This window comes from Oncorhynchus masou, unplaced genomic scaffold (genome assembly GCF_036934945.1).
Source record: "Oncorhynchus masou masou isolate Uvic2021 unplaced genomic scaffold, UVic_Omas_1.1 unplaced_scaffold_951, whole genome shotgun sequence".
Lineage (NCBI taxonomy): Eukaryota > Metazoa > Chordata > Actinopteri > Salmoniformes > Salmonidae > Oncorhynchus > Oncorhynchus masou.
Genome location: NW_027016007.1, coordinates 30,160 through 37,360, shown reverse-complemented (window position 1 = coordinate 37,360; position 7,201 = coordinate 30,160). Strand labels below are relative to the sequence as shown.

At 44.1% G+C, this 7,201-nt stretch overlaps 2 non-coding genes across 2 annotated transcripts; both read left to right on the top strand.

The window, feature by feature from the left end:
• On the top strand, nucleotides 1-74 carry trnat-agu (transfer RNA threonine (anticodon AGU)). The gene has a single exon. It is a non-coding gene; the product is annotated as a tRNA-Thr (tRNA).
• A 959-nt stretch (nucleotides 75-1,033) lies between these two features.
• On the top strand, nucleotides 1,034-1,107 carry trnat-agu (transfer RNA threonine (anticodon AGU)). Its single transcript has one exon. It is a non-coding gene; the product is annotated as a tRNA-Thr (tRNA).
• Nucleotides 1,108-7,201: the final 6,094 nt, after the last annotated feature.

The following is a 7,201-nucleotide window of genomic DNA, read 5'->3' as shown; positions in this document are numbered from 1 at the left end:
GGCGCCGTGGCTTAGTTGGTTAAAGCGCCTGTCTAGTAAACAGGAGATCCTGAGTTCGAATCTCAGCGGAGCCTTTTGTGAACATTACAGACTCTTTTAAAAGGCCAGGCACCACTTGCTTAAATTACGTTTTGGCATCTACCTATTTTGGGATTTGTTGGTATTTTGGTCAATTGATATTAGTATTTTCTAAAAGTAAACATAAAAATTTCAATTTTATTTATTTTCCCATACTACCATCCACATTTTTTAACCAATTTAAAACGGAAATACACCAATATACACCACATACAATTAATTACACATAATGTAAAAGCCCATTTCATAGAGAATGTTTCAAACTGAACTATCTATAGTAACTTACTTTGAATAGATGGTGATTGGGCCTAAATAGGCGTTTGGTAGTCTAAATTCAGTGTACTTTTCTTCAACATTAATTTCCCGATAGTCAGACTCCTTATATCTTCCCACAAGCCAACACAGACTCCCCCTTAGTGTTTCTCATATCCAGAACCATCTGCATTCACCACATGTTGTGTTATTATACTTAGATATATTCTCCAGACTTGCCCAGAAGGAATTGTTGATAGGTTGTTCATTTTTTTATTCTAAATAACATTTTCGTTGGAAAGATGCGCAAAAAAAATGCATTTAACGTTACATGACTAGTATTTTACAGACATATATATATATATAGTATTTATCCGCTATCTGCTCTGGACAAGTCCGGTCCTGGAGTGTCTTAAAATGAAACTAACATGTTTAGGCTGACTTCATCCAGTTTCAAGAAACATTTATTTGCGCGATATGCAAATATTGCATATTTAACGTTGTATCGCCTCATTTGCATATTATAAAATATTTCAGAAAAGTTGTAATACGAAAAAGTATTATGTCTGCGTCAATATTCAACTGGTAAAACCTGACTGTGATATGATGAAGGGGAAAAAACGACCAATGGAGAAGATGATGTCAGTTTCACATTTTGACAACAGTAAAGACATTTACCCTTTTATTTCCTTCACGACTCGGCGGCGCTGTGGCTTAGTTGGTTAAAGCGCCTGTCTAGTAAACAGGAGATCCTGAGTTCGAATCTCAGCAGTGCCTTTTTGTTAAATGAAGGACCCAACACCTCTTCTCGAGGAGCTCCAGCTTTGACAACGGTGACGACGAGGATACGTCCCTGCCTTCCGGCAATCCAACCATAATGATATGTTGTAGAAAATTACATGGGGCCAGCATTTTAGTAACTAATTAAAACGAATTTATGTTAAACATGGGCGAATACCAAAAGAGTATTAAATTTAAATCAAAGTTTATTTGTCACATGCGCCCCAATACAACTGGTGTAGTAGACCTTACAGTGAAATGCTAACTTACAAGCCCTTAACCATCAATGTAGAAAAATACGTTTTAAGTAAAAATAGACAAGTAAAAAATATAAAATAAAAGTAAAATGATTAAACAGCAATAGTAAAATAAAAAGTTATATACAGGGGCACACCCCCTGAGCGCACCCCCTGAGCACGCACCCCTGAGCACGCACCCCTGAGGGGCCCCTGTGTTGAGGATCAGCGTGCAGATGTGTAGTTACCTACCCTTACCACCTGGGGCGGCCCGTCAGGTGGCAAGTCCAGGATCCAGTTGCAGAGGGAGGTGTTTAGTCCCAGGGTCGTTAGACCAACGATAACACTGAATACATCTACGGAGAGCGTTATAGCTTCAGGACTCAGAGTGTATATTTACAAAGCAAACAGTCAGAGTGAGCGTCGGTGTCCACATCACTAACAAACTATGGGTCTTCAGATCCTCAAAAAGTTCTACAGCTGCACCATCAAGAGCATCCTGACCGATTGCATCACCGCCTGGTATGGAAAATGCTCGGCATCCGACCGTAAGGCGCTACAGAGGGTAGTGCGAACGGCCCAGTACATCACTGGGGCCAAGCTTCCTGCCATCCAGGACCTCTATACCAGGCGGTGTCAGAGGAAAACCCAAAACATTGTCAAAGACTCCAGCCACCCAAGTCATAGATTGTTTTCTCTGCTCCCGCATGGCAAGCGGTACCGGAGCACCAAGTCGAGGACCAAAAGGCTCCTTAACAGCTTCTACCCACCTCCAAACCATAATACCATAAAACCATTGAATAATTAATCAAATGTCTACCCAGACTATTTGCATTTATTCCCCCCACTGCTGCTATTCACTGTTTATTATCTATGTGTAACAGTATAACTTTAGACCGTTCTCTCGCCCCGACCTGGGCGCGAACCAGGATGCTCTGCACAATTCAACAGTCCCCCTCGTAAGCATCGTTACCGATTGAAACGCAATTGAGCGCGCACCACCGCTAACCAGCTAACCGTTTCACATCCGTTACATATGCTTAGTCTCTACCCCTTACCGACATGTACATTTTACCTCAATTACCTCGACTAACCTGTACCACCTCGGTACCTGTACCCCCTGTGTATATTCTCCTTATTGTTATTTTATTGTGTTTATTTAGTAAATATTTTCTTAACTGTCATTTAAAAAAACAACCTCATTGTTAGTTAAGGGCTTGTCAGTAAGCATTACACTGTAAAGGTCTACACCTGTTTTATTAGGCGCATGTGACAAATACAAATGTATTTTATTTTTTATTTGAATAGAATCAGTGGTGCGAATATGCAATACCACCATCCGGCCTTTCGGGGTCAGGATTTGACGACAACATTATAACGACGTATTCAATGAAGACCTCCCTGCACGGGATGGGGGAAAAACATCATTCAATTCAAAGAACGATCTGCTCGGCATACCAAACGGCAGCGACCGCAAAAACTAGGATTTGGGTTTAACTTAAATATGACAGACAACGAGTAACTGCACGGTAAATTATCACTGCACCATTGTCCACTTTCATGCACAGGATAGTGCCTAAAGGGAGATGAAAATACTCGGCTGTGGACGGAGAACAAATAACAGCTATAAACACCGAACAGTCCAACCCGAAATAGAGGACGGGACAGTATCGTAAGTGCACTGCCGACGTGCCTTTCTCTTCAGTCTCACAAACGCAGAGACTTTTCCCTTCCTTTAGGATATAAGTCAACGCGGAAATCAAACGAGCCATTGAAGCCGACGATGTACGACCACATCTCTTTTCACTGTATCACATTGTCCTAGTGGGCTGCCTCTGAGTAGCGTATGAAGCTTCTTTTTTGCGCTACAAACACAATTTACCCACGTCCTAGTTTATTTTTATTTTTTTATACAGAGGGGGGACTTGAGTTCATGACATCTGCAAAGGTCACGGAAAATATTCGGAGGCTATTGCTACAGATGTTACGGAAATTACCCCAAGATGACAAAAGAACGAGCTGGGCTGCTGGAATGATGGATCGGATTGGAGCGCCGGAGCTTCTCCTGGTCATTTGGATATTCATACGGTTGGCTTCGGTCTGTGTCGGTCAGTACTCTTATTTAGACATATTGTTTTTTTGTTGTTGTTCAATTTGAATGTTTTCTGATACTCTACTGGTTTCCCGTTGGATAAAAACTTTGTCATATTTTACAAAACCACATCATTTTAAATCACGTGTTGTGCTGCTGCATTTGGTCACAGACTCCGTTCTTCATTTCCTTGATCTATTAACACAGACTATTAAAGCTCATCTGAGTTAGGTGATGGTTTGGCTACTTCTATAGGCAGAACCAGAAGCAGACAGTGTGGGTGTTAATAGTATTGGAATGTTGTGTGCTTCCCTAGAGATGGATCATCGTTGCCATGGTGTCTGTCATTGTGGGTCATCTGCAACATGTACCATGACGGGCTTTCATTGATTTTTACTGAGAAATGATAGTTGTAGTTTGTAAACATGGGTTCCCCTGTCAGTTGATGGTGTTATGTGCAAACACGCACACACACACACACACGCACGTGCACACTACACGCACACGCACACTACGCACGCACACTACACACCAAAACTCAGCATCGATACAGCGGACCCTCTGGCTATCTGCATTACATCATCGTACCCAGCGTCAATCCCTTAATGTATTGCTCTAGTGCAGATGAAAACAGGGCCACAGACACAGAGCAGAGGGTCGTCTGGCTACGAGCCAGCCCACAGACACAGAGCAGAGGATAGTCTGGCTACGAGCCAGCCCACAGACACAGAGCAGAGGGTCGTCTGGCTACGAGCCAGCCCACAGACACAGAGCAGAGGATAGTCTGGCTAAGAGCCAGCCCACAGAGCAGAGGATAGTCTGGCTACGAGCCAGCCCACAGACACAGAGCAGAGGATAGTCTGGCTAAGAGCCAGCCCACAGACACAGAGCAGAGGGTCGTCTGGCTAAGAGCCAGCCCACAGACACAGAGCAGAGGATAGTCTGGCTACGAGCCAGCCCACAGACACAGAGCAGAGGATAGTCTGGCTACGAGCCAGCCCACAGACACAGAGCAGAGGATAGTCTGGCTAAGAGCCAGCCCACAGACACAGAGCAGAGGATAGTCTGGCTATGAGCCAGCGCACAGACACAGAGCAGAGGGTCGTCTGGCTACGAGCCAGCCCACAGACACGCCCCCATCCCTTCCTCCCCCTCCCTCCTCCTTCTACTCCCCTCCTCTCCCTCCTCCCCTCCCCCTCCTCCCCTCCCCCCTCAGCCCTCCTCCTCCCTTACCCCCTTCCTCCCTTCCTCCCCCTCGTCCACCTCCTCCTCCCCCTCGTCCTCCACCTCTCCCTCCTCCTCTCCCTCCTCCTCCCCCTCCTCTCCCCCCTCTCCCCCTCCTCCCTCCCCCTCAGCCCTCCTCCTCCCTTACCCTTCCTCCCTTCCTCCCCCTCGTCCACCTCCTCCTCCCCCCTCGTCCCTCCACCTCTCCTCCTCCTCTCCCTCCTCCTCCCCCCCTCCCCCTCTCCCCCTCCTCCTCCCCCTCCTTCTCCTCTCAGTCCCATGGGGCCCCTGGTTCCAGAGGTGGAGGTGAACTGAAGGGATCATTATGGAGCTACAGAGTGCTGTGTGTGTGTGTGTGTGTGGAGAGAGAGTGGGTGTAGACCTGTAGTTTGTTCCCTCTCTTTACCTGTCACACTAAAGAGGCCTCCAAACCCCCCCCCTCCTTTCCCTCCTCCTCCTTCCTACAGGAGCCGATATAGAGAGGCTTGTTCCTAAAGAGGCCTCCAAACCCTCCCTCCTTTCCCTCCTCCTCGTTCCTACAGGAGCCGATATAGAGAGGCTTGTTCCTAAAGAGGCCTCCAAACCCTCCCTCCTTTCCCTCCTCCTCCTTCCTACAGGAGCCGATATAGAGAGGCTTGTTCCTAAAGAGGCCTCCAAACCTAACTATCACTGTCCTCTCTGTTGTTGTCATATATTAACTATCACTGTCCTCTCTGTTGTTGTCATATATTAACTATCACTGTCCTCTCTGTTGTGGTCATATATTAACTATCACTGTCCTCTCTGTTGTTGTCATATATTAACTATCACTGTCCTCTCTGTTGTTGTCATATATTAACTATCACTGTCCTCTCTGTTGTGGTCATATATATTAACTATCACTGTCCTCTCTGTTGTTGTCATATATTAACTATCACTGTCCTCTCTGTTGTGGTCATATATTAACTATCACTGTCCTCTCTGTTGTGGTCATATATTAACTATCACTGTCCTCTCTGTTGTGGTCATATATTAACTATCACTGTCCTCTCTGTTGTTGTCATATATTAACTATCACTGTCCTCTCTGTTGTTGTCATATATTAACTATCACTGTCCTCTCTGTTGTTGTCATATATATTAACTATCACTGTCCTCTCTGTTGTGGTCATATATTAACTATCACTGTCCTCTCTGTTGTTGTCATATATTAACTATCAATGTCCTCTCTGTTGTTGTCATATATTAACTATCACTGTCCTCTCTGTTGTTGTCATATAATAACTATCATTGTCCTCTCTGTTGTTGTCATATATTAACTATCACTGTCCTCTCTGTTGTTGTCATATATATTAACTATCACTGTCCTCTATGTTGTTGTCATATATATTAACTATCACTGTCCTCTCTGTTGTTGTCATATATATTAACTATCACTGTCCTCTCTGTTGTTGTCATATATATTAACTATCACTGTCCTCTCTGTTGTTGTCATATATTAACTATCACTGTCCTCTCTGTTGTGGTCATATATTAACTATCACTGTCCTCTCTGTTGTGGTCATATATTAACTATCACTGTCCTCTCTGTTGTGGTCATATATTAACTATCACTGTCCTCTCTGTTGTTGTCATATATTAACATCACTGTCCTCTCTGTTGTAGTATTGTCATACTACATCACCATGTGTCTCTAGTCCTGTAGTGTTTACTACATCACCATGTGTCTCTGTAGTGTTTGCAACATCACCATGTGTCTCTAGTCCTGTAGTGTTTACTACATCACCATGTGTCTCTGTAGTGTTTGCAACATCACCATGTGTCTCTAGTCCTGTAGTGTTTACTACATCACCATGTGTCTCTAGTCCTGTAGTGTTTACTACATCACCATGTGTCTCTAGTCCTGTAGTGTTTACTACATCACCATGTGTCTCTAGTCCTGTAGTGTTTACTACATCACCATGAGATCATTTTCATGGTTTTGTTAATTGATTCTGACCAATATGTACCTTGAAGCTGCGGTGTGTGTGTGTGTGTGTGTGTGTGTTCGTGGCCCTTTCTCCTCCAGGGTGAGAGACAATTAATGAGATGGATATTTTCAGCACCTGGTGCTCTGCAGATTGACAAAAATGAAAATAGAGAATTCAGAGAAAGAGAGAGAGGAAGGAAGTGAGAGAGAAAGTAAAAAGAGAAAGAGGGAGGAAGTGTGAGAACTTGGATAGAGAGAGAGGACGAGGGAGAGGAAGAGAGAGAGGAATTGAGAGAGAGCTAGGGGAGAGAAAGGGAGTGTGTGAGAACTTGGAGGAAGAGAGAGGAAGAGAGAGGAAGAGGGGGAGAGAGAGGAAGAGAGAGAGGAAGATAGAGTGTTGTAGATATGGGGTGGTATTGAACATGTGTTGTAGATATGGGGTGGTATTGAACATGTTGTAGATTTGTGGTGTTATTGAACATGTTGTGTTGTAGATATGGGGTGGTATTGAACATGTTGTGTTGTAGATATGTGGTGGTATTGAAAATGTTGTGTTGTAGATATGTGGTGGTATTGAACATGTTGTGTTGTA